General features: G+C 40.0%; 1 protein-coding gene and 1 long non-coding RNA gene across 3 annotated transcripts in view; one reads left to right on the forward strand and one right to left on the reverse strand.

The window, feature by feature from the left end:
• Positions 1 to 2,072: 2,072 nt before the first annotated feature.
• The window catches only part of LOC144309464 (MAM and LDL-receptor class A domain-containing protein 1-like), a 40,924-nt gene continuing 15,415 nt past the window's right edge, over positions 2,073 to 27,581 (reverse strand). Inside the window, exon 4 of the mRNA XM_077890537.1 lies at positions 2,073 to 2,197. The gene's annotated coding sequence lies outside the window, so the exon portion shown is untranslated. The remainder of the gene's footprint in view (positions 2,198 to 27,581) is intronic.
• The window catches only part of LOC144309455 (uncharacterized), a 41,361-nt gene continuing 33,990 nt past the window's right edge, over positions 20,211 to 27,581 (forward strand). Inside the window, exons 1-3 of one of the 2 annotated variants that reach the window (XR_013375450.1) lie at positions 20,211 to 20,565; positions 20,982 to 21,130; positions 21,623 to 21,837. This is a non-coding gene — a long non-coding RNA (uncharacterized LOC144309455). The remainder of the gene's footprint in view (positions 20,566 to 20,981; positions 21,131 to 21,622; positions 21,838 to 27,581) is intronic. The other variant, XR_013375449.1, reaches the window with a different exon arrangement.

Raw genomic sequence — 27,581 nt, forward strand, 5'->3', positions numbered from 1 at the left:
GCCCTCATGCAGCTGACAGTCTCACAGGGGGAGGGAGAGAGTAAAATAAAGTGGGGTCTTTACATTGCTCACAATGTCAGAGGGCATGGTTCACATTCTACTTTATGAGAATCTCACTCCCTGTAACTTTGCAACATGGCCCCAAGAAAGTAAGTTGTGGAATCTTGCTTACAGGAGGGAGGAAGAGGGTGTTTGGGGCGATGGCTAGGCTGCTAGGAAAGGAGGCATTAAAGACTTGAAGATGGTGCTATTGAAAGGAAGGGTGTTCTAGGCAGCAGGAACAGCCTGTGCAAATAGAAGGGGATGTTTGGCAAGTCTGAAGACTGGAAAGAAGACCCATCTTATCTTACTAGATTCTGTACAAGGATGATAGCAGGAGAAATATGTAAAGTAATAAAGAGGTTTATGAAATGAGTATGATATGCAGCCACCGGAGAGTTTTGAGCAGAGGAATCTGACTCACATTTTTAAAAACTTACTCTAGCTGCTGTGTAGTGGATAGACTATGAGAATGGAAGCCAGGAGGCCTATTAGGAGGCTAATGCACTAATCCAGGTGAAAAATGATGGTGCTTCTGACTGGGGTATTTGCAGTGGTGAATAGAGTATAGGTTCTGGAAATATTTGGAATGAAGGGCCAATTAAATTTCTTTTCTCATAACATGTAAAATAGAAAGAAAAATAAAGATAACTTCAGAATTTTTTTTGGTTATTATTACCATAATGGAGTATATCTTTCTACTACTTTTGTATGGATTTATGTGTGTGCTGTATGTATAAAATATTGTGAAGTTGTAATCCAATACCCCTGACTCATGTATGCACTTTTTCATTCACTTAATACAACATATATCATGACATGAGGATATTCTGTATCATATTCTGCATCCTTGAATATTTAGTTGAGAATATGGTATTTAAAATGAAAGTTCTATAGCATTCCACAAATAGAATATATTACCCAATACATGGAACTGAGAACTGGGTTGGGTGCCATCAGAGATTGAGGGGTGACCTACAGAAGTCTTTCAGAGAAGGGACCAGCTTATGCATGCTATGCTCCTATCTTGCCACTCTAGAGCCCCTTTGCCTGGAGATTTGCTGAGCAGTGTACTCCTCAAGTTTGTGAGGAAGCCAAGAGTTAGCTGATCAGAGCTCTGTTCTTTGACAGGCAAGGATACCCTTGTTCTGAGGTCAAAGTCTGAGGTCAGGGTACCCCGATCTCCCTTCAGCACTGACTGGGCTATGCTAGCATAACACAAGCCTAGGAAGGCTGCTCACGAAGGTGTCTGCTACCTTAGTCTTCCCAGAGATGCTGCTAGAGTCCAGACATACACTACCATCACTGTCTCCACACAGGCAGTGAGTGTGATGTAGGTTCTGCTGGAACCTCATTCTTATTTATCTTAGTTTTTTTCCCTCTCACTTCCCTGTCACGGTGGTGTGGTTGCCTTTCTTTTAATCTGGCATATTTACACCAAAATGACCAGAAATCATGCCTGCTCTCTGGTACATCTATATGGTTCCTAGCGTGTCCTTTTCCCAAGTCAAATATAGGCTTTTTCATAGTTTCATGTGGGTGATTATGTCCACATATTCAAATCACCATTTTGCCTGAAAGTCTCTAAAACAGTGTGGGGAGGGGATCCCTGGGTGGTGCAGCAGTTTGGTGCCTGCCTTTGGCCCAGGGCGCAATCCTGGAGACCCGGGATCAAATCCCACGTTGGGCTCCCGGTGCATGGAGCCTGCTTCTCCCTCTGCCTATGTCTCTGCCTCTCTCTCTCTCTCTCTCTGTGTGACTATCATAAATAAATTTTTAAAAAATTAAAAATAAATAAAAAATAAAACTCTCTGTGTGTGTGTGTGTGTGTGTGTGTGTGTGTGTGTGTATCTGTCTCAACCAGAGCATTAGATGGGAGCTCCAAGTCACATGGTAATGTACTTCTTAAGTTATTGTTGAATAATTACATTACCTTATTTCCTTGTAGCTTTTAGATATGCTTTTATGAGTATTTCTGGCACTCAAGATAAATTTTAATCAGAATTGAAACACATTTTATTAATTAGATAGTATTACAAGTTATAGGATGTGTCTTAAGTTGGGACTTGCCTTTTATTTCATAGTAGAGAGATAGATACTGTTCAGATTTCAAGACATACACAGCTACACAGTGCATCCTGGAAAATGAAGGTCTTGCCTACAGGGAAATAGGTGAAAAAGAAAATATGACCTCCTTAGACTTACTGTGGGCATCAGAGTTATGACAGAAAGATGACTACACAGGATTAGGTCCCATTGGCTTCTATTCTTTTTTTTTTAATTTATTTTTTATTGGTGTTCAATTTACTAACATACAGAATAACCCCCAGTGCCCGTCACCCATTCACTCCCACCCCCCGCCCTCCTCCCCTTCTACCACCCCTAGTTCGTTTCCCAGAGTTAGCAGTCTTTACGTTCTGTCTCCCTTTCTGATATTTCCCACACATTTCTTCTCCCTTCCCTTATATTCCCTTTCACTATTATTTATATTCCCCAAATGAACGAGACCATATAATGTTTGTCCTTCTCTGATTGACTTACTTCACTCAGCATAATACCCTCCAGTTCCATCCACGTTGAAGCAAATGGTGGGTATTTGTCATCTCTAATAGCTGAGGAATATTCCATTGTATACATAGACCACATCTTCTTTATCCATTCATCTTTCGTTGGACACCGAGGCTCCTTCCACAGTTTGGCTATCATGGCCATTGCTGCTAGAAACATCGGGGTGCAGGTGTCCCGGCGTTTCATTGCATTTGTATCTTTGGGGTAAATCCCCAACAGTGCAATTGCTGGGTCGTAGGGCAGGTATATTTTTAACTGTTTGAGGAACCTCCACACAGGTTTCCAGAGTGGCTGCACCAGTTCACATTCCCACCAACAGTGTAAGAGGGTTCCCTTTTCTCCACATCCTCTCCAACATTTGTTGTTTCCTGCCTTGTTAATTTTCCCCAATCTCACTGGTGTGAGGTGGTCTCTCAAGATAAGAAGCTTTTGCACAGCAAAGGATACAGTCAACAAAACTCAGAGACAACCTACAGAATGGGAGAAGATATTTGCAAATGACATATCAGATAAAGGGCTAGTTTCCAAGATCTATAAAGAACTTATTAAACTCAACACCAAAGAAAGAAACAATCCAATCATGAAATGGGCAAAAGACATGAACAGAAATCTCACAGAGGAAGACATAGACATGGCCAACATGCACATGAGAAAATGCTCTGCATCACTTGCCATCAGGCTTCTATTCTGATGCAGCTCAATCAATGTTTAGCAATGGAATGCCTGCTTTTTAGGCACTGTGTCTAGGCTCAGAGGAACGAACAATGAATATACATAAACTCGGGGATCCCTGGGTGGCGCAGCGGTTTAGCGCCTGCCTTTGGCCCAGGGCGCGATCCCGGAGACCCGGGATCGAGTCCCACGTCGGGCTCTCTGCATGGAGCCTGCTTCTCCCTCTGCCTGTGTCTCTGCATCTCTCTCTCTCTCTCTCTCTCTCTCTCTTGTGTGACTATCATAAATAAATTAAAAAAAAGAAATCAATCTAAAAAAACATAAACTCTAGTCTCATAGGATTTACTCTCTATTTAGGAGAAAGATAGTAAACACCTACATACCATGTCAGGTGGTTATAAGTGCCAAATATGTGGAAAGTAGGGTAATAGGCTACAGAGTGAAGTGAAGGTACTATGTTATGTAAGAGGATCAAGGAAAGCCTCTTTAATAAGGTGGCATATGGGTAAGAAAACTATAAGAAGCAAGGAATTAAGCCCTGAGGCTATCTAGAGAAAGCTTGTTTCAGGCAGCGGGAAGTCAAGTGCAAAGGCTCCCAAGTGTAAGTATCCTGGCTTCCTGGAGAGACAGCAGGGAGGCCAGTGTGAGTGTAACAGAGTGAGGAAGGTGAGCAAGGTAGGAGGGTCACAGTGGGTCTTGAATCCTTTCTTGCCTGCCATACTACCATTACTACTTTGGTCTTATAGATCGTGAAGATGATTATATCTTTCAGAACTGCCTTTTAGAACAGAAATGCCCCCAAGGAGAGCAAGACCTTAAACTCATTATCATTATGATGTTAATTTTTCAGTTAACTTTTTAGAGATTCATGGATAACCAGCACACATTTGATTAAAAAGGAGTGTCTAGCTGGTAAATTAAGGAAGGACAATGTTATCGGGGAAGAGAGCGTGATAATGTAGGTGAGAAGATAACGAAACAAGTTTAATTTATATTGGAGACAATTGCTTCTTGCCTCCCTGAATATAGTTCCTCTTTAAGTCCCCCTTTCTTTTCAGGAGGACTCCACTTCTTGTCCACAGCACATGTTCCATTCTCCAGCCATATGCCGCTGTTTGCTTGGAGCCAATGATCTTTTGCCTAGGCTCAGAGGGAGGTGTGTCTTACGTAGTCTAAACCAATCATTACCCTTCCATCTGCATCAGTGAATGAGTTGGGAAATTGCACGTGACCCGTTTTGTCCAATGAACTGTGAGGAGCAGACTGTTGGGGGCAGGAGCCTTTAGTAAGATTTCTTACATTTTTAAAAGATACCAGAGGAAGAAGAAACCACTTGAGGTGGGCGATTATAACGTGGCCAACACTGCTGTGGTCATCTTGTGACCATGAGGCTAGATATCAACACACAGAAGGTGGCTTGTCATGGTCATGTGGATGACCCAGACACTGCCCACTGATGGATATCTGGCCCTTGTTGCAGAAAGGAATCCCAGAATCCACACTGAGGGGGGGGGCAGATTTCAAAACATGTATATATGAAATATATATAAATATAAGGTTATACATAACAAACATTAAAAAACCTTATACATCCCTAACAGAGAATTACAAAATATTATGATTATATATTATGCCCCCATTAAGTGCTGTGTTCAAAGAAAATGTTCATGGTATGTTGTCAGAAGAAGGAAGTGCACAGAAATACAATATTTTTTTCTAGATCTCACATATATGGACAGAGGGACAACACAGAGAAAGAGAGAAATATATATTCATTATTCATAGGAAAAACTAGAAACAAATAGAGCAAATATTAATAGCTGTTACCTCTGTGTGATAGGATCAGATAGGATCAGAGATGTATTTTTTTAAGTGCAGCTTTTATTTATTTATTTTTAATTTTTTTCATTTTTATTTATTTATGATAGTCACACACACACAGAGAGAGAGGCAGAGACACAGACAGAGGGAGAAGCAGGCTCCATGAACTGGGAGCCCGATGTGGGATTCGATCCCGGGTCTCCAGGATCGCGCCCTGGGCCAAAGGCAGGCGCTAAACTGCTGCGCCACCCAGGGATCCCAAGAGATGTATGTTTAATGTAATTTTTATACAATTGTTTTAATGCAATTTTGCATTTTATAGTGAGAAAGTAGAGCTTTTACAGTCTTATAAAAAATCATCAATTTTATGAGAATCAAAGGATGATCCATATCCCTCATGGGTCTTCTCTAATACTACTTTTAAGGTACTACAGTCCTTTCCATGAACTGAAAGACTGGTCCCTCAGCTCACCTTAGGCCCACTCTGGCTACTATATTAGGCACTGGCCTCAATTTGCCCTTAAAGAAGCCAGAGGTCTAAACACCGGTGTCTTCAAAACTGCTGAGAATTCCCTGCATTTCTCTATCTAGTGTGGCCAACAGGGTAGCCCTCCAGTGAGTATGAGGCAGTCAACTCAAAGATGGCTTGGCCCTCTTCTGTGGCAGCCCGCCCTTGGCTTCATGACGTGCATAGTCATTACATGGTGGACCCAAGTCTTCATCAGGCTGTATTCTTAGGTTAGGACACTACCCATTGATGATCTACACTAAACAGGGATGGCAGAGACAGGTGCTACTGCAAATATGTTTTTTCCAAGGGCCAAGAGAGCAAAAGACTTAAGCATGCAAGTGGCATTGCTAAGGTTGCTGCATAGTACAAATTAGGATTCAAGTCAGCTTGAGTCATACAGAGGCTTGGGGCCTCTAAGCTAATTTATGATGACCTGCAGAGGCTAAAATGAGGCAGAATCTGGACTGTCCTACTAATTATGAGACTCTGGGAATGCCTCTTGAGCCATTGGTAAGGTAAGATATTTAGAGCTAAACTAATATGGTTAGAATACATCAAGGCACAATCTTAGTTCTCCTCCTTTTTCCTGGCATAAATATAGCATATAATCTGTCAGCCTATATATATATCAGAGTGGTCTTGGTGTATGGCTTATCTGTCCTATGATAGGGAAAGAAAATGAATGGTGGGGGAATAGGTACTCTATGTGTTCATATGTGGATAGTCTGCTGGTGTGACTGTCAGCATGGTGATGTCCTAAGTCATTAGAGTCTGGGTTCCCCCAAATTCGGAGCCTGAGGCAAGGGGGCAGATAGTCCATTTGAGAGGTGATTCCCTGAAGCAGGAGCAAGGGAGTGGGAAGATGGGAAGGAGAAATGTCCAATACAATGGTGTGTTATCAAGGTCACAGAGAAAAAGATTACAGAAAAAGAAAAAAAAAACTGAGGTTGGTCAGTGGGATTCAGTTTTATGGAGATATGCAGAGAAGGTATGGAAGGACTTCCAGGATTGTCTGCCTGAAGTCTGGAAGGCAGGAGCATTTCTCTACTAGCCCCTATCTTCCACTGGTTTACTGTTGGTTTGGTGCACTCGCCTTGAATCTGCAGACCAGCATCTCTGGCAGTCACCTCTGAGAGATGGTATTGGTCGTTTGCAAGGTGAGCCTATGCTTGCACGTAACTGTTCCTAGAGCTCAGGTAGCCAAGGGATGTGACTTTGGGGCCACCAATGTTCCCGGAGTTTTAAGGTGTACCTTAAAAAACTATACCTTGACCTGCAGTCCTTAAATTGCATTTTGGGTCTTAGAGCTAAAGATTAAATAGGTTTGTCTACGTAGTCTATATTTTAATCCATTAGTTAAGTACCTACTATGTTCTAGGTGCCAGGGAAACAGAAACGGATAGGATACCTTCTAAGATTCCAGTTTGTTACAGGAGATAAGCTCTTTACAGTTAAATGTATTACCTACTCAAATAAGATATGCATAGAATGCCTAACATGGTATTTTTGTGGGGAAAGCTGTTTTTATTCCCAACTAAAAAGGACCCTCCAGAGGGAGGTAAGAGTTGGTATACCCAAACACACACACCCCTATACGTGCATGGAAGGATGTGTGCACATACCCATGTGCCCCCGTGTGTACATGTATTTGTGTGTAAAATTCTTTGAGAAAAGGAATGATTGCTTTATGTGAATTATTTATCCTTATTGTCAACATTCAAATCTAGAAGCATTGTAAGATTCACGGAATGCAAAATGATCACACAATAGATTGGTTTTAGTGAGCATGTATTTTCTTTTCCATTCATATTGATGCTTTGGATGCTTTTATATTTTTGGTTCTGCGAAAGTTATGTTCATTGAGAAAAATAAAAATAAAAAGCATCCAAGAGGCTCATTCCTATGTTAGAATTTGTATTCAGCTGAAGAAAACCTTTGCACCTGCCACTAAAATGTATCCACTTCTGGGGTGGAATGCACCAGGTGTTCCCCAGCCTCCATCGGCACGCCAGGCAGTTCAGGACCGAGAAGGAGGCACCATATCCCAGGCAGGTTAAACTGGTGGGGAAATTTCAAGTCGACAGAATGCAATTACCCAAATTGAAATTAGGCCAGGGGCATATCAGGAGGCCCTTCCCATCTGTTGGGTAAAAGGATCACCAGATATTTAACAAGGGCAAGTGGTCAGGATCTCAGTTCTAGGAGTCACTTAAAAAGCAGGCACTTAAAAATGCTAAAGGAAAACTGTACCTGGCATAAAAATCATATCCCTTCACTGGAAAATAAATAACATTAGGCCTTGAGAAGATCAGCCTTTTTCTGCTCTGGGAGGAAAGAAATGTTTATGGATGGGGTGGTTAAATATTTCTACATCAGCTTCTCTTAGCAAGGACATGGTATAATGGACAATTGGTTATCCTGGGTTTGACAAAAAGAGATTTCCCAAACCAAACATATTGAATCGAATACATTTATCCCTGGTCAAAATGGATAGATCCTCCCATTAAGACCTTACAGAATAACACTGTTTAATTTTTCCAGGGACCTTGACACAACATTGTTTCTTTACCAGGAAACTAATTTTTAAAGTTTTCAGCAAAAATAAGTAAGCTGGATCTGGACACCAGATCCCATTTCAGAACCACCTTTGGTTTCCCATTGTCAAAACCACCAGATCCACAGGTCCACATTAGCACAGTGGTCCCTGACTGTTTCCCTCTCTCTGGACACCTGTGTACCTTTCTCTCAGGAGGGGAGAGAAAACTCTGTCTTAATCTTAAAATCAGAATGAACTCAAGCATTGGCATGAGCCTCCCACCCCCTAGTCAGAGAGAGATGAAGAATGGGCATCTGACCCCAGATGGTTGGATGGCATTCTAGGACATTGAGAAATAGATGGGCTTCCCTATGGCCCTTTTAATAATATGTCCTCCTTTATAGACCAAGAGAACTCAATGTTTTCAGCCTAAGGTCTGGGAGGGGAGGAAGAAAGAGGCATCTCTGGGCGAGATGTCTCCTTTTCCAGATGCTGCTTTTTTGGAGACTTGCTGACACTGGGTTCCTATGGGCCACTCCCCAAAGCAAGGTACCAGGGAGTCTCTTCTCTGTGCCTTCCCTGGGAGGGACTGTTTAATGCCATGCAGCTAATCCTGACAAGCTCTCAATTCTCTTTCCTACTGAATTTGGAGAGGAAGGAAAAGAGATGAGCTGGTAAGGGGTCTTATTCAGCATTGTTATTTTTTTCCTTTGTTGGAGTGGTTCACTTTTAACTCTCTTTGCTAGCCAAGAGGTGACATCCTGGGGACCCTGACAGTACGGCCACTCCTGGAAGGGGTAAGGCAAGGTTAACTGACAAATTTAGCAAAGCTGCCCATTGGGGGGTTGGGGGAGAGCTACAGGCAGGCCATGTACACACTGAGTTACTTGCAGCGTCTCTGTCCCTCCTCCCCTGCACACACACATGTACCTGTCATTGCAGCAGTTAAGGTAGGAGAGCAGTAATCCAAAAGTCTAGGGATTTCACACTGGTTTCTCCCATTCTGCAATGCCAAGCCTTCCTGGACGGTCTCCTAAAAATGAGCTCAGTGTGACCTAATGGTCCATCCTAGTCATAAGTGACCATTGTTCTTAACTCTGAACAGGTGTAAACATTTGCTTGCACTTGCTGAATTCTGACCTGAGCTGCTTACCTTTTCTTTCTTTCTTTCTTTCTTTCTTCTTCTTTCTTCTTCTTCTTCTTCTTTCTTCTTCTTCTTCTTCTTCTTCTTCTTCTTCTTCTTCTTCTTCTTCTTCTTCTCCTCCTTCTCCTCCTCCTCCTCCCCCTCCCCCTCCCCTCCTCCTCCTCCTCCTCCTCCTCCTCCTCCTCCTTCTTCTTCTTCTTCTTCTTCTTCTTCTTCTTCTTCTTCTTTCTTCTTCTTCTCCTTCACCTCCTCCTCCTCCTTCTTCTTCTTCTTCTTCTTCTTCTTCTTCTTCTTCTTCTTCTTCTTTCTTCTTCTTCTCCTTCTCCTCCTCCTTCTTCTTCTTCTTCTTCTTCTTCTTCTTTCTTCTTCTTTCTTCTTCTTCTCCTTCTCCTCCTCCTCCTCCTCCTTCTTCTTCTTCTTCTTCTTCTTCTTCTTCTTCTTCTTCTTCTTCTTCTTCTTCTTCTTCTTCTTCTTCTCCTTCTCCTCCTCCTCCTTCTTCTTCTTCTTCTTCTTCTTCTTCTTCTTCTTCTTCTTTCTTCTTTCTTCTTCTTCTCCTTCTCCTCCTCCTTCTTCTTCTTCTTCTTCTTCTTCTTTCTTCTTCTTTCTTCTTCTTCTCCTTCTCCTCCTCCTCCTCCTTCTTCTTCTTCTTCTTCTTCTTCTTCTTCTTCTTCTTCTTCTTCTTTCTTCTTCTTCTCCTTCTCCTCCTCCTTCTTCTTCGTCTTCTTCTTCTTCTTCTTCTTCTTCTTCTTCTTCTTCTTCTTCTTCTTTCTTCTACTTCTCCTCCTCCTCCTTCTTCTTCTTCTTTTCTTCTTCTTCTTCTTCTTCTTCTTCTTCTTCTTCTTCTTCTTCCTCTTTCTTCTTTTTTTTTTCTAATTAGCCAGAACCAATTTCTTTGTTTTGTTTTCTATCTTGATAATTTGTGAATAACAAAGTTTTTTTCTCACAGAGGAAAACAGAGAGAGGAGTTATTAGTTAATGTTGATCCAGAACTCTGCAAATGTTAAAACTTGACATTATTATTTAGAGGTTTGGTTTGTACTAATTACCTCTTAGTTTTACTAGCCCTATATAACAAGCTACCTTCTGCAAATTTTATGGGAAAGCCAGTTTTCTGAAAGGATGAAAGTTGTTGGAGCACGGAATGAAATAGGTGCTAAGTTTTATTTTCCACTAAATAATTCTCCTCAAGGTGGGTAAACTTTCAGTAGTTAAATTGCTAAAAATGAAGATTCTACACTACAAGAGCAGATCTTCAGGAGACAATTATATGTCTGTGTTCATAGCATTTATGAGTGTCAGTAAACAGTCAGTACATTTATGTTCCCCCCATTACCTTCGGTCATAAACTTCCTTAAAGAAAAACGAATAATTATGTTTCCTGACTGCAGAATGAGCATCAACATTCAAATACTGAAAGCCCTGGGTGGGATGGATGGTACACCTAGACTTCCAGGGATTGAGCTGTTTTCGAGGCATTGGCTAGAGTGTCAGGCTAACTGCTTGGCCTTGATTTAGTGCCATTCACAGAGATGTCATCTCTAGAAGGGAAATCATAATTTGTGTGGCTATTTTTGGACTTGGGGCCTCCCAGCCTACAGCTGTTGGGAATGGCTGGGCGTCACATAAAGCCCCTGGCTGAAGCATGTCAAGCTTGTGCTATTGGCCTGAAGCTCGCCATCCACCCCAGGGGCCAGCCAGTGTATCCCTGGAGCTAAAATGATGCGGTGTCATCGGAGTTTAACAAGCACATCCCGGCATCATGGACTATTGGAGTTAGGAAACGACCTTAGATGACCTCATTACAACCTACATTTTACACAAGAGGCTTTGGCTGGGGAATCATTCTATCCAGGGTCCCAAGCAACAAGTCTCACATCTCCTGGCTTTGGGTTTGGTACTCTTAAATATTGTCCTTGGGGTCAGGAAGGTGACATAGGTTAGAGGGTAAGGAATAGATTTTTAAAAAGTGAGTTAGGAAGACAAGAAAAGTAAATCTGAGAGAATTGCATTTTTCCTTTGTAGTTCATATGAGTTTCATTATTCCTTGTATCTCAATCAGAAAACACATCGATGCAACTTCTCCACCACTAGAAATGTGCAAGTGGAAATGAAAGGAAATAAGACAATTGAATATTTTCTAGATCAGCACTTTTCAAACTGTCATGAAAGACAGGTTTTTGTTTATTTCTAATTGACCTCAGCTGATATCTCTGTAATGTGCGATAGAAATTACTAGAAAAAAATGAAGTGTAGACTTTCAAAATACAAGTCCAAACTTTTATTTCTTGGAGACAAGAGACATAAACTTCTGCTGACAAATTACTATATAGTTGCTAGACACTTATTCTTGATCGCAGTACACACTGATCATGGACACAGGAGAACTGCCTTGGTCTCTTTTTCTCTATTATTTTGTGCTTTTGTCTGGTTCTCTAGGTTGCAACTTTCTGATATCAGGGATAGGATCTAGGCATCTGTCATTTTTGATAGGTACTTTATTGCGTTGAATAACAACTTAAGAAAAAATTTAAATGTTTCCTCGTGTAAAAGGAAAAAAAAAAACAAGTTTACAATCATAAAAAAAAAAACAAAAAACCCAGAGATCAGTGTATGGATTCTTCTTAAGAGACTTAAAATGGGGACATTTTTGGTTTACGTGGTTTGAGTGTAAAGAGGATTGAATATATTAAGCATTTCCGTTGTCATTAAGTTTGAACTTTCTACCAATTCTTATATCCTCTAAAAGACCTGTAGACCTTCTAAGTGCATCAATTAGGATTAAGTTTGTTAGCTTTAGGAAATAAAAAGTATGTAACACCCAGGTACATTTAAGTCTCAGATAAGCATTGAGTGCTTTTTAAAAGTATGGCCCAGATATTTCATGAGAAGTGCCATGTGCAATATTTGGGCGGGACATAATTTGTATTAAAAATGTATTAATCGGGATCCCTGGGTGGCTCAGCGGTTTGGCACCTGCCTTCGGCCCAGGGTGTGATCCTGGAGACCCGGGATCAAGTCTCACATCGGGCTCCCTGCATGGAGCCTGCTTCTCCCTCTGCCTGTGTCTCTGCCTCTCTCTCTCTGTCTGTGTCTCTCATGAATAAATAAATAAATAAATAAATAAATAAATAAATAAATAAATAAAAATCTTTTTAAAAAATGTATTCATCGTTTGTCTGAAATTCAAGTTTAACTGGATATCTTGTATTTTATCCAGTAATTCTTCTTTTTTAATTTCTTTTTTAAAATTTTTTAATTGAAATATAGTTGACATACAATATTATGTTAGTTTTAGGTGTACAGCATAGTGATTCTAATTAGTAGTGAACTTTTAGCCTGGACTTCTGCAGATGTTTCTAGAGAGAAGGCTCAGCCCAGCCAATCAAATGTGGTCATATTGACCTACCTTGCTTAGCTTTTGGCAGCTGGAAGCTGAATAGTGAATACAAAGTAATGATATTCCTTTTAGGAAAATGTGTTTCTCATGTGACAAAGCAGCTACTCATCTGTCCTGACTTTGAGGCTGTTAGTTGGTGTTTTCTAAAGCTCTGGTTCACTGCTGGAAAAAGTCATGGCGGAAGGTGTGTTTGTAAGAAGGCCACAAGAATCTGCCAGCTACATGAAGACAAAGTTGGCTCAGTGGTCTGCAAATAGTGGAATTCTTTGCACGGAAATATACAAGGAGACAGTGATAGCCACCCCCCCAAAAAGAAAGAAAGAAAGAAAGAAAGAAAGAAAGAAAGAAAGAAAGAAAGAAAGAAAGAAAGAAAGAAATTCCCTGTTTCTACAGCATATTGTAAGCAAACTGATGTTTACAAATAAACTTATGAGAAAGAAATGCAAAAAAAAAAAAAGAGAAAGAAATGCAAAGGCAGAATTAGTGGATATTAAAAAAATTAATGTTTTAGGGATCCCTGGGTGGCGCAGCGGTTTGGCGCCTGCCTTTGGCCCAGGGCGCGATCCTGGAGACCCGGGATCGAATCCCACGTCGGGTTCCCTGCATGGAGCCTGCTTCTCCCTCTGCCTATGTCTCTGCCTCTCTCTCTCTCTCTCTCTCTGTGACTGTCATGAATAAATAAATAAAATCTTTAAAAAAAAAAAATTAATGTTTTAGATACTTATGTAGGTTTACTGTAGTGTCTGCAAAGATATGTCCTTTGCCATTGGTAGCTGTTTTTCTTTCTTTAAATGAGGATATTTGGTTATAGGCCTTAAATCAGAGTTTTGTCATTGTTAAATTATAGAATTTATGCTCCCAGTCTTTAAAGAAAGGTAAACTTTTCTTAAAGTGATGTTTGATTCAGGTAAGAAGGAAATGGCTATTTCAAGTGCACACACAATTTATTTTAATGTCATATCTGGGTGTTTTAAAATGTCCTGTCAGCTAACAACAACAACAACAACAACAAAAATCTTTTTTTTTTTAATTTTTTATTTATTTATTTACGATATTCACAGAGAGAGAGAGAGAGAGGCAGAGACACAGGCTCCATGCACCGGGAGCCCGACGTGGGATTCGATCCCGGGTCTCCAGGATCGCGCCCTGGGCCAAAGGCAGGCGCCAAACCGCTACGCCACCCAGGGATCCCCCAACAACAAAAATCTTAAGAATATACTTACCTAAGAGAATTCTTTAAAAATAATATTTATTTTAAATAATGAAATATATGCTCATTTTAAGACAAATTTGAAAAATGCTGGGATTTCTGGAAGGATAAGGAAAAAAAGTAAAATCACCAATAACACTATCATAGAGGAAACATTTCCACTATTGTTACTTCGATGTAGTTGTTCTATTGTCTTGTCTATGTGTTTTTAGTTCATAGTTGGAAACCTACTGTATATACAAGGTTGTATTCTGATTTTTTCTTTTTTAAAAAATATTTTATGTATTTATTCATGAGAGATAGAGAGAGAGACATAGGCAGAGGGAGAAGCAGGCTCCATGCAGGAAGCCCTATGTGGGACTTGATCCCAGGACCACAGGATCACCCCCTGAGTCAAAGACAGGCGCTCAACTGCTGAGCCACTCAGGTGTCCCTGTATTCTGATTTTTTCATTAACTATTTGACTTAAGCATTTCCCATATGTTAAAGTATTTCTTAAGTATCATTTTAATGGTTGAATCATACTCTGTACTGTGATTTACTTAACCAAACTAGAGTTGGATACTCAGAGTTCTCCAATTACCTATTCCTAAATGTCTAGTGATGATCTGTTTGGATTCCTAGAACCGAAATTACTGGGACTGACAAGGATGAAAAGTTTTAAGGCTATACATTTTGTTAAGCTCTATTAGAACCATTATAGATATTTACTAGGAATGTGTAAGAGTGCCTATATCACTGACCTTCATTGCTGTCATTTATTTCATTTTATTAACCTAGTGTATTTGTCTGGGTTTTCCAGAAAAACATAACCTGTAAGATGTGTTTGTATGCAAAGAGAATCTTAAAGGAATTGGCTCATGTGATTCTGGGGGGTGGGAGTGGATCCCCAAACTTCAGGTCAGGTTGTCAGGCTGAAGACTCAGGAAGAGCTGACGTCGAATCTAGAAGCCAAAGGCAGTCTGGAGACAGAATTTCTTCCTTCTAAAAGGATCTCAGTCTTCATTCTTAAAGCCTTTACGTTTTTGGATGAAGTTCAGTCCCATTGTGAAGAATAAGGTGCTTTACTCAGAGTCTACTCATGTAAATGTAAACCACATCGAAAAATACCTCACAGCAACATCTAGACTGGTATTTGACCAAATGACTGGGCACTATAGCCTAGCCAAGTTGACACATACAATTAACCATCACATCTGTGGTCCAAATAGAGTTTATACTATTTGATAGAAGGCCATGTTCTTTCTTTCCAGTTTTTTCTCTGTTCAGTACCATCTGTTTCTATGAAAACACACTGACTTATTTAGGACTTTTATGTATACTGTGAGTTTTCTGTTGTAAACACAAAGATTATCTTAATCTAGTTTTGGAATAAAACATTTAAGATCTCCATCAAGTGATGCTGAGAAAAAAATCTGGGTTTGGGCTTTATGCAGATGTGACTTAGGAATATTCCCCTACCACGTTACAACTGTATTAATTTGGTTTGGATAGCTAAACCCTTTCCTTCTTAATTTGCTCAACTAAAAAGTAGGGAGAATCATACCCATTTTCCAGTAACTTGTTAAGTTCTAACTGGGGAAACATTTCTGAAATTCTAGTACAGCATCTAGTATATGAAAGGCCATCTATATGATCAGTACAAAAAAACCTTCCCTGTCTCTGAACATTTAGTAGTTCCACTCGTAGCAATTTTCCTCCTAGAAGACTTAAACATTTTTTCCATTTTAAGTATAAGCCTCATTTCCCTTCTATTTCATGAAGTATTGCATTTTAACCACTGATAGATAAATTAGATGATTTTAAATTAATATTTTACTCATTTATCTAACAAATATTTATTAAATGTCTATTAAATCCCAAGGATTGTTCTGGGTGCTGGAGATTTAACAGTGAAGACGATAGATAAATTCCTTGCCCTTTTAGCTTGGATATTAGTGGGAGAGACTCTCAAAGAAAGAAATCAATAAGCATAAAATCACACTACAAGTAATATCATATTAGTCAGGGTAGGCTAAGTGATGCTGTGGTAAGTCACTAAATCTCATTAGCATAATTACAACAAAAGTTTATTTCTTGCTCGTGACAAGTCAGTGGCTGGTTCAGGTGACTATTTGAAGCAGCTATTCTAAGCCTTCCAATATGCTTCCTCCATCTAAGCACATGCTTCCATCAGGGAAGAGTGGACCAGTGAATCAAACAGCAACAGTTAAAAGATTCTACATGCATCACTTTTGCTTCATATTTTTATTGGCCATAGCAAGTCACATTGTCATGCCTAATTTCAATGAAGAGGAGAAATGTGACTCTTGGTAATCCTAGTGGTAAAGGAGAAACATATGTGACTACCACAGTATTAAGTATATAAAAAACAAGAGAATAAATAAGTATTTTTAAAAAGATAATAAAACAAAATAAACATAAGTTTTCAAGTATATCATTGTTTAAATTTATAATAAAATATGTATTTAAAAAATTGGGTCAACTTAAAGTTATTTAATAACAATTATTAAAATTTAGTATTTAGATAAGAGGAAAGGCATTTAGGTCATTTATGAATGACTGATGTTTAATAGATATGGAGATGTTAAGTCTACTTGAGGACAAGGGTGATGGTTTTTATATTGCTATTCTTGGTTATTTAGGCACATACAAGATGCTCAGTAAAACTTCGTTGAAGTTAATAATGTTCATTGTTTTAAATTATTCTTCTCCATTTGGTTGACTGTCTTAAAATATAGTCCATTATAATTTTGCTCAGAAGCAAGGCCAATTTTCATTGTTTTTATCTACATTAAAATTTTACATTTAATTATAGTTTAAATTTGGACCACAAATGCTTGAATCACTAGTGGTCTCTTTCTCCTAGTTTGTCTCGGGTATGTCCAGTAGGACAAAAGACTACTACTTTACTGTTGGAGTTTGTGATCTACCATCTTGTCTTCTAAAAACAACAACAACAACAACAACAACAACAACAACAACAACATTTACCTTTAATATCTGTTTGGCAACTGCTGTGTTGAAGAGATTTCACAAATTTGAATAAAGAGGGCAACAAATACCGAGTGGCAGTTTTGTTTGTTTTAATTTATTCATGATCATGAATGTAAGAATAGTATACTTGCTTTCAAAGATAGCATATGATGATGATGGTGATGATGATGGTGATGATGATGATGATGATGATGCCTCTCTCTCTATTGTTCTTTCCTTTTGCTTTTGACTAAGTCTTTGTCATTTAAAAAATAAATCAGCCAAAGAGAGGACCCAGTTATTCTTTGACTGGATAGATCAAGAGCAAACCAGAAGAGAATCTCTGTCTCTACCCAACTGAACCTCGTTTCGGTACCGTCACTTCTCTATTTATGGATGGTATGTCTGAGATGTTGTCTCTATCCTAGAAACCAAGAACTTGTCTTAAATCAGTGCCTCTCCAGTCTGTGCCATGAATCCCGTGAATCTGTAAGAGTCCATGCCCTTTGATGAGTTTGCTGCTCTTGGATTTGTACAAAATTTGTTTGTTACTTGGCAAATGGGACACAGCTGGCTTCTGATTTAGAGAGTGTTTTAAATTAGTTACCTCCTACCTTAACTTGATCATTTAAATGGAAAGCACTATGGCTCCAACAGAGTAGACATGATATAAAAACCATTTCCGACACGAGTATCTTGCCTCCTCAGTTGTGATGGCTACTGGTATCTCTGAAGGAAAATAAATAATAAACAAACAAACAAACAAATAAATAATAAATAAATAAATAAATAAATAAATAAATAAATAAAACACAGGTTCTGCGATTCTCACAAGTGGTAAACTGTCTTTGCATTATTTAAGAAAAGCTTTAAGTGTTCGATGAATGTGCTTAGACTAATGACAGTTGATGCCAAGAATATAGCAATAATCCAATACCATTTTGTAAAGTGGCAATTTGTGTAGAAATTGCAGAAAGCATCAACACATGCTGGGAACTTTACATATAAGTGAGCTATAGCGTGGGTGAAGGAGTTATTTATTTGGTCTTTCATTTGTAAATAAGACACTAATCTTTTCCTTCCAAGGAGTAGCTAGGCCAGTTATTAGTAAAAGAATATTGATAGCCTTTGCTCATCATGGCAAAATTGAGGATCCTGACCTTAAAAGTCTTAGTATTTGGAGGAGCCTTAATAAGTCATTTAGGAGAACAGCATTCCATAGTTGAAGATGGCTAGATCTATAATCAAAATATTTGGGTAGAGTCCAGGCTATACTATTACCTGTCAGCAATTTAGCTTTCCTCATCAAGGCTTATATGATCTGGTCTAGGGAACCTCTCTAGTCTTGTTTGATAGTCTTTACTTCTTACTTGCTCCATTTCAGTCCCTATGCCATTTCTCACACATTTCAAAAGAAGTGTTCTTGCTGCCAGGCCTTCTGTTCTTCCTGTTCTTTCTGCCTGGGATGATCTTCCCCCAGAGACAAGCTGACATTTATTGGGCAGATCCAGTATGTTCCAAGGGGTTATAAATGCTTTGCATGTTTGTTGTGGTGAATTTTCATGATAACCGTATGAAGTGTGTAGTGACACTGGATGGATGAGAAAGGAGGCAGAGTGATCTGGCAAAGGCAGGATTGGAACGAAGGCCTTGGCTCTCACAAGAAGTGCTCTCATAGTACACAACACCCAGGGTGTGGTTCCCACTCTTCCTTTAACCTCAGAGCTCTTTCTTGGTGAGCATTTCCTGACTATCTTATTTAAAGTGGAATTCCTGTGACTCTTTCTGTTTACTTAGCTTTATATTTATGAACAGTACTACATATTACCTGATTGATAATGCCTGTTTACTTGCTTACTTCTTTGCTTATCTCCCTCACTAGAATATATATTCTATGAGGGATGGACATTGTTCTGATCCGTGTTACCACTCTATCCCCTGCATCCAGAAGTGTACTGAAATGTACTGAGAGAGGATACGAATTGAGTTAGAATTTTTATCGGGTTTAAGGTATCTTACTCTTCAAACACTTGCAGAGCACCATTTTGTGTCAGATTCCATGACAGTTTGTGGAAATAGGAACGTGAATGAGAATGATGGGGACTCCTACTTTTCTGCTTTTCCTGATGCTTTTCCGGCATCCTAGAAGAAACAAACATGCAATTAACAGACAGTTGCCCAGGATAAGCATCCTTTTAGGGCAAATATAAGGTGCAGCAGGGAAAGGAGGCTTTAGGGAAAGCTATTCCGAGGGGTGATATCCGTGTTGAGAGCTGAAGGATGGGCTGAATGGGGATGCAAGACCATTTGGGGCAGAGCAGATGACAGAAGTCCCTGAGAGGGCACATTCCAGTTTATTATTTTTTTAAAGATTTTATTTATAGAGACAGAGAGAGAGGGGCAGAGAGACACAGGCAGAGGGAGAAGCAGGCTCCATGCAGGGAGCCCGGCGTGAGACTCGATCCCGGAACTCCAGATTCAGGCCCTGGGCTGAAGGCAGGTGCCAAACCGCTGAGCCACCCAGGGATCCTCCGCACATTCCACTTTAAAAGCAGTTCACTGTGACTCAGATATAGACTACGAGGGCCAGAGTTTACTGTCTGAGGCTGGAGAATAAAGTTGGGTTTTCAAGGGTCTTGAAAACTATTCCAAGAAGCCAAGACTTTATTGTCTGAGCATTGAGATGCCACTGAATGATTTTTAAATCAATGTAGTTTTGATTTAGTATCTGATTCCGTTTACCACCTTCAGCCACATAAGTTGGCAGCATTTCCACTTTCTGGATGGGACGAATAAGGCCCAGAAGAACACATTTCAATGTTGGTGGAATTGATTTAATTCTCTTAATGACAGTGATATCAGGGCTTCTAACTCCTACCTTCCCACCCTCTCTCCTTCCTTCTTTCTGGTTGTTATTCTTGTCAAACATAAAGCTATTTATCCACCATCCTTAACTTTTTCCAAGGAATATCCATGCACTCACACAGCTTCTAATAACCAGACCCCTGAGTGAAAGCCAGTGACCTCACGGGCGGCAGGGCTTGTTTGTGGCTGGATACCATATTGTGCACCGGGCTGGAATTCTCTGTTCTTCCTCACTAGGAAGCTGGATTTGTACCAGGAACCTCTTATCTGAAAAGGCAGCTCTAGGCTGGGGAGAACAGAGCTGGTTTGACGAAGTGGAGAGGCGCTCAATGTTGGTCTGGCCACGCTTTGGGCATGCGTGAGCGCTCACAGCAAAACACAGCTGGCATGTCTAATTTTAGCCTTGACTGCCTTGAAAAGGGACCCTTAAAGGAAATATATTTTCGCTGAAACCATTTGTATTATAATGTAACAGCCGACAGACATGTCAGAATATTACTTATTATTGGTGGGGAAAAACTCTGTCAGGTAATTGTGCTTTTTTTTGTGATGACATCGGGAAAGTGATTAAAGCATCCCTGAATCAAAATCATCATAGATAGACAGTGAGAGAACCAGAGCTTTTATTTATGAAGACGCCTGTAAACCTAATGGGATACCTCCTTTGATGCTTACAAAACGGATGTAAGGGTAAGAATGATCATTTCGGCTATGGCAAGTGGGTCCTTGTGATCTGACGATGCAGGGCTTGCTAATAGTAGTCCTGGCATAGACTCTCAAATTTCTTCAATGCTTAGCATCCTCCGTGTCGTCCGAGAAGTAAAAGGTTAGTTTCTGGACCGGGTCTTGGATTCATCTGGCTTTCGTATGTTAACAGGTTCTGAAAGCATCTGGGACACACTTGTTCCATTTTAACCAGCACGGGTCGTCCGTCTGCTTTTATTTTTGTCTTTCTCTTCCTTCCTCCCTTCGTCCTCTCTTCCCTCCCGTGGTCTTCTGTGTTTGCTTTAGCAGTGTGGCTTACCTTGCCACTTGGCAAGAAAAAAAAGGCAGCTCTTGTGTGGGGTAGATGGAGGGAAGGATAAGAAATAATCCACCGCCCGAATTTGAGTTCCCTGGGTTCAGTTCCAGCGGCAGCAGCTTTGCTGCAAAAATTGCTTTGCTGTTCGAGATAGCCAGCAGAGGGAATCAGGACTTTGCTTGCAGCAGGGGTTGAAGCAGGCTTTTTTTTTTTTCTTGGAGGAAATACTGCAGCTTTCTGGACTGCATACCCTGCTCCCTGGAGAGGTTCCACCCACCAGCTGGAAGGAGAGGAAGTGAATGAAAGGACAGGAGGAGCCCGAACACCATGTCACTCTGGAAGGGAGACAGCAGCAACCAGGCTGTGCAAGGTTGTTTTGTTTTGTTTTCTTTTCCCCTTTCTCTTTCTTTTTTTTTTTCTTTTTCATTTTTTTGTTTTCTTTCTTTCTTTCTTCTTTCTTTTTTTCCCTTTTTCTTTAAGGTGGGGAAAGAGACAAACAGGAGACAGGAAGCTGATCTGCAAGGATTCGGAGTTGTGCTAAAAAGACTTTGATTTTTTTCTTCTCTCCCTCTTTACAAACGCTGGCAATTGACATCACTACAGACAGCCTGGGTAGAGAACAAAGTGCCTCATCCCAAGTGGACCCTGGCAGCTGGGGGAAGGAAGGCAGGATCTGGGAAGGCTGTGTGTGTGTGTGTGTGTGTGTGTGTGCGCGTGTGTGTGTGCGTGTGTTGTTCTACCAATACCTTTCCTTTCTTTCTTTCTTTCTTTCTTTCTTTCTTTCTTTCTTTCTTTCTTTCTTTCTTTCTTTCTTATTTTTTTGGTGTGTTTCTTTTTTAAATTCCTGCCGTGTTGGAACTAGTGAGTGGTGGAAGACGAAGGATCTCTGAAGCCTCATCAGTCATCGGGACCATCAGGAATAGTGGTTTAAGAGGACGCTCGGCCTGGGGCACCATACCGTGTCATCGAGTTCCCTGCCTCGGAGATAAAGATTCCAGCTACATGGGTAAACGCCTGGATCAGCCACAAATGTACCCCCAGTACACTTACTACTATCCTCACTGTCTCTAAACCAAGGTATGGCTCGACCCACAGTCTGGCAAGCAGTGTGTATCCTGCACTTGGGATGGGAAACAGGCATGTGGATTATTATTTACCTCCCCTTTCCCATCACCTCTTCCTGCTTCTTTGAAATTAGTAACATAGCAATGGAGTTAATGAGGCAGAGGAGAATATGAGAAGAAAGCAAGCCCTGGGACTGTGGTTTTTCTCTTCTAGCAGAGATAATAGTTTCGCTCGTGTTCCTTTGTTGTTATTTGGCAACATAAAGATGTTCCTGATATCCGTAGTAAAGTGCTTTGCAGATGGACAGGGTTGTTAGAAAGGAGATTGTGACAGTGATTATCAGGAACAACAACGATTTCAGAGGCTTTTCTGGTGAGCTGTTCTTTGTGGCTCTGAAAGGGTTTTTCTCACTGGATAGGATGCACCAGGGTGGGGGCAACTCAGACTTTCAATCACAGAGTATAGAATGAAAGAAGGTGTGGGAAGGTATAGTACGACTAACTGACGTCCCGTAGAGTTTGTTTGGGTGTGCTTTTGTTTTTGTGTATTTGCCTTACATATTTTATTTTATATGGAGGGTGATCAAGACTCTAGAGACTGAAGTTTGGAGCTTTACAATAGATGTTCTTTACTTTTCGAAGCTCTGTTTTTCTGTGCTGGCTGCCATCAGGAGGCCTGTGGGTCTTGAAACGGGATGAAATATAACTGATGATAATTGGACACGAATTGGTTAAATACTTTAGTCTTGGGATCCCTGGGTGGCGCAGTGGTTTGGCGCCTGCCTTTGGCCCAGGGCGTGATCCTGGAGACCTGGGATCGAATCCCACGTCGGGCTCCCGGTGCATGGAGCCTGCTTCTCCCTCTGCCTATGTCTCTGCCTCTCTCTCTGTGTGTGACTATCATAAATAAATAAAAAAAATTAAAAAAAATTTTTAATACTTTAGTCTTTATGTGTGTGCGTAAATGACCATTACGGGGCCAGTGGAAAGCCCACGTAACTAAGCAGTGGGCAGTGCCAACCATGAACTTGATCCTGCAGTTCAGACCTGAAAGGCTCTCAGGTGTGAAATCACTGCTCCAATTTGTCAGTTAAATTGGACTTGATGAGTTGGGGGGGAGGGTGTCGGTAGAGTTATCGCTTTGAATGTATGGGTTATGTTTCTTTACAGGTGATATTAATTTTGTATCGCATTAGCCAGACTCCACTGTCTTCTTAATAAATAAATATGCGGAGAGTGACCAAGGCGTGCCTGAGTGATCTGTGCTGCCACCGGGACTCGTTGATGGGATTAGTGTTCGGTAATCCATGCTGTAGTTAGCTCTTATTTATTCTGTCTCCTCCAACAATGCCTATTTGTAAACCAGACGAGGCAGCAGACTTTCCGAATTCTATTAAAAATTGTTGCTTTTTTTTCTTTCTTTTTCAATCGCTCCATGACTCGCCCTGCCCCTGCAAGATCTCCTCACATTGCTTTTTGCCCTTGTGAGCATTTAGTTTGTGGGGCTGCTGCTTTAGTAGACCAGCCCTCCTGCTCCCGTGCAGTGCAGTGTGTTTTAACTCTTTGGGGGATTGGGTGGAGAATGCTGTCTGCCTTCCTCAAGGAAATGGCAAAGCAAGGGCTAGTCTAAAAGAGGAAATTTATAGTCATTCCTCATCCCCCCCAAGAAATAAAAACAACAAACCCAAGGGTTCCATGAAAAGAAAAATATCGGACATTCCATCCCTTTTACTCATTTGGCTAAATTTTTCCAAATGTTTCAAAATTCATGCTTTCTTTTTGGTTCTTTTTTTGACTGTGAAGCATATTCAGAAAGGAAACTTTAGATAAAAATGAATGGAATAATTGCTTTCCTGACTGAGATTTCTTTTAACTTATTGCTAGCAGGAAATAATGTCTTGCACATTATATTAAGGACAGGATGTTGGATGAGCTACACTGATGGGAAGTGTGTGTGTGTGTGTGTGTGTGTGTGTGTGTGTGTGTGTGTGAAGAGAGAGACTGGGAGAGGGAGAGAGAGAGGGATTGAGGTAAAGAAAGTGCAGTGGTGAGGGAAAAGAGGAGAGCCTGAAAAACATAGAGGGAATTTAAAAAAAATCTGTTTTGGGGTCCTGTGTAGTTTAGTGTGTAGACAGGCAGCATCTGGATCTTGTTACTTTCAAGCTAGTCAAAGCCATCAACTTCTGGAACATTTTTAAAGAAGGTAGATCCATTAGGTGACCTAAACTGATATTCGGGCAATCAGATCAGGGTGGTGGGGTATAATATAGGATCAGCTACTTTGGCTATCATGGTAGTTCATATTGATTATTATGTTGCAAACTTTCGACAGAGCTGTGAAGTTGTCGAATACTGTTTCGGTGGCTCTGAAATGATAGACATTAATAACATTCCTGGAAGCTGAAGATGTGAAAACGTGCCCTGCTTTGAAACTTGGGCACACAGGGAATGAGAATAAGGATCAATCATACTTTAAAATGTGGGGACTTTCTGGCAGCATGAATACTATGTAAGAAAGTACTATCATGACCCAGTATAGCATGAAAACAACTGGGTTATTTCAGTGTTGTCTTTTTGCTCCTTTTATATTTTTATCTTAAAATATTACCTATAATAATTCTGAGGGGAATACATGCTGCTCATGTTTATTTGGTAAGCAAGCCTTGGTGGAATTCACAAAATCTACAGTCCTAGCCTTGGCTTATAGTTATAATCTATTTTAAAAATCAGAGCTATTTAAAATGATACTGATACATAAAGAATACTTATGGTTGATAAAAATAGAGTTCTGTGGTTGACTATAAAAGTCATATTCTGGTGACATCATAATAATTTAAGCTGTCCTGTAAAACCAGGTGTTCTTAACTAATCAACAAAAGCCATTTACTGACATTAGTTTGGGGTGAAGAATCTTTATGGGGTTCTTAAAGAACTCAAGGTGTATCATTGCATTTATTCAGACAGTACAAAATACTGAACGTTTTCTTTCTACTTAAATGTGTGTGTTAGATACAGCTGCTCTTTTCTTATGATAAAACAAAATGAGAGTAGGGTGTCTAAATAAATGGAAAGGTTTCCCTTTCCTCCAATGCAATTAAAGTTTTAGAAAAACTTGGGGCACTTCCCTGCTTTCTCTGATCCTCTTATTTTCCCATCACATTAGAACTAATTCACTACCTTTGTTGCTTAAAAAGAAAAAGAAATTAGAAATAAGTTACTTATGCTTCTCTCCCTTTGAATAATTTTCCAAATGCTTAAATTATTATATTAGATAAATGTACATAGAAGTAAAATGAAAACCCAATGACTAGCTGATAGCTATCTTGTAGCGGTATTGTTCTAGGATGCATGTTTTCCAAGACCTTGCATTAAAAGCTGTCATTTGTCAATTTTCTTTTGGCCATTTTTCCCCCTATTAAAAGAAGCAATTTAAAAAAGAAACATTGTGATTGAGCAGAAAAGAAGCAATCTTGATGACATGTTTTAATACTTACATAAGAGCCATAGCCAGATTTAAAAAAAAAAAAAAATCTTCATCAAAACGAATTTGCTCTTTGAAGGCCACCAGGATAATCAGCAAACTTTAGAGAAAGGGGACCAAAAAATAGCTCATTAGCTTAATGATAATATCCATAATCACGTTTGATTGAGTCACAACCTAATATTTCTCAGCAATTTTGTTATAGCCCATTCAAAGCAAGCAACCTGTTGCTATTGCATTGTGAGACCCAGGGTGAATCGCAATCTGAGTTATTTTGTGGAGGGTTTCTTGGAAAGGCAACTTAATCATAACTAGGAAGGCTAAAAAAGAGTAAAACATGGTCACAGCCTGGTGAATTGATACTTTGTTGCTGAGAAAGATATTTCCCTCATGTGTGGTATCTGGAAAACTTTATCACCTCCCCAAAACTTTAAAATGCATCCAAACGCACACAGCAAGCTAGTCCTTCCTTCCATTTCCTTACCCTGACCGGGTCACGATGTTTCTACCGATCCAGGGCATGGTTTCTACTCATGCTGCTTTTCCATCAGCCTACTGCTTTCCCACCTTGGACCATCTGCTTCCCCTGAAGATCTTGCAGAAAGATCTGTGGGACCCAACAGAGTTTTTCTGGCTGCTGGTACTCAGATCGTATTCAGAACCTGGTGTGAAGTTGGAGTTGGGGTCAGGTATAGGGAGTAACTCATCAACTGCACACTGACTTCAGGCTGAGTTTCCAACCATCTGCAGCCTGGACAGCTGCTCATCTCTCAAAGTCTAGCTAGAGCCCGATTGATTGTGCCATAGAGAGAGCAAACACTTGAAACACGAAGGACTAAGGAGTAGGGAAAGGAAGAGAGAGGCTCCTATGGGGCAAGGGATATTCTCAAAGATGTGAATGTACAGATCCTTCAAAAGCAAAACAGGACAACCCCTTAACATGCTTCTTGCACATGAAAATGTAGAAAATCCTTCAGAGGGAGGGAAAGAGTTTAGGATTTCCTTAGTACTTCCTGCCTCAGATTTGCATTGATAGCCAGAGTTGGTAACTTGCCAGTTTTAAAACAGCCTTGAAAACTCCCAAGTTCTGTTTTCCTTTGAAAGGCTGAAACATACAAAACTGGTTTTCTAAAAATTGTCCAGCAATAGAACCTTGAGGTACAACTCCAAATATGTCTTTCGCTTCAGGGGGTAATATGAGAGCATGAAACTATGATAAATCTTGTTTGTCTCATTTGAGAATGTACACAATTTTAATTGGTTTTGAATAAGAGAAAAATAGTAACAAGGGGCCACTCTCCCTTTCTAGTTGTCCTGTTTTCTTTACCTCCTCCCCCATATTAAATTATCTTTGGAATTGTCTTTTCTATAATGCAGCCATTGTTCTCACAGTACTAAGTTTAGTGCCTAGCTAAAAGGAGGAGCTATGTAAAAAGTTCATGTTGTTGTTGTCTTTCTCTCCAGAATCATTCTTAATTCAAAAGAAACCTCATGTCAATTTGTTCTAACAGTATCTTCCTAACAGCTTCCTTTCGCTTTCTCTCAGTTTGGGAAAAGAACAATAGAATTATAAATCAAAATTATTTCTCTGAAGTAATTAAATCTATTAGAGGGTTGGAGGTAGGGGTGATTTGCAGGGAGGGAGACAAAAGAAGAGAAGTAGGATGTAAGTTCATTTCAGGTCTTTCTGGCTCCAGGAATTCTGGAAAGCGTCATTATTGCACTAATATGATTTTACACAATCCTTTTTGACATTATCAGTCTTTTTGGCAGAGAGAGGGCTCAGTCACAATTACGTCCATGCCAAATTCTAAGAAAACCAGTCTTTCTTTAAAAGAAAATCTTTGTAGTGTTGGACTTCTTATTTGGAGTAAATGGTTGATGTTTATCCACAATTGGCTTCGAGTACTACATTAAAATTGTGTTTTGTAGCAGTCTTGTAAGCCACAGCTGTATGTGATTAAATAGTGTAATATCAAAAGCGTGTGAGAATAGGCTTTTTTATGCTATAGCTGTTGCACAGCAAGAGAGTAGATGGAACCAGAGGGAGAGCCAGGGCAACAGTGTATTTATGTGTTGTAATACCTGCGTCGAGGATACACATTGCTGTTTTTTGCAGTAGTGGGAAAATGCTGACCTATCTTGGATGTCATTGAAAAATACACTTTTTGAAAATGGACATGGACCTATCATACCAATTTTTATTTTAAACAGAGAGTTACTGTTTAATTAGAAAACACATATTTACCGAAGGGTCCGAAACATTTGCAAGTGGA

This window comes from Canis aureus, unplaced genomic scaffold, assembly GCF_053574225.1.
Source record: "Canis aureus isolate CA01 unplaced genomic scaffold, VMU_Caureus_v.1.0 NW_027326411.1_RagTag, whole genome shotgun sequence".
NCBI classification, from domain to species: Eukaryota; Metazoa; Chordata; class Mammalia; order Carnivora; family Canidae; genus Canis; species Canis aureus.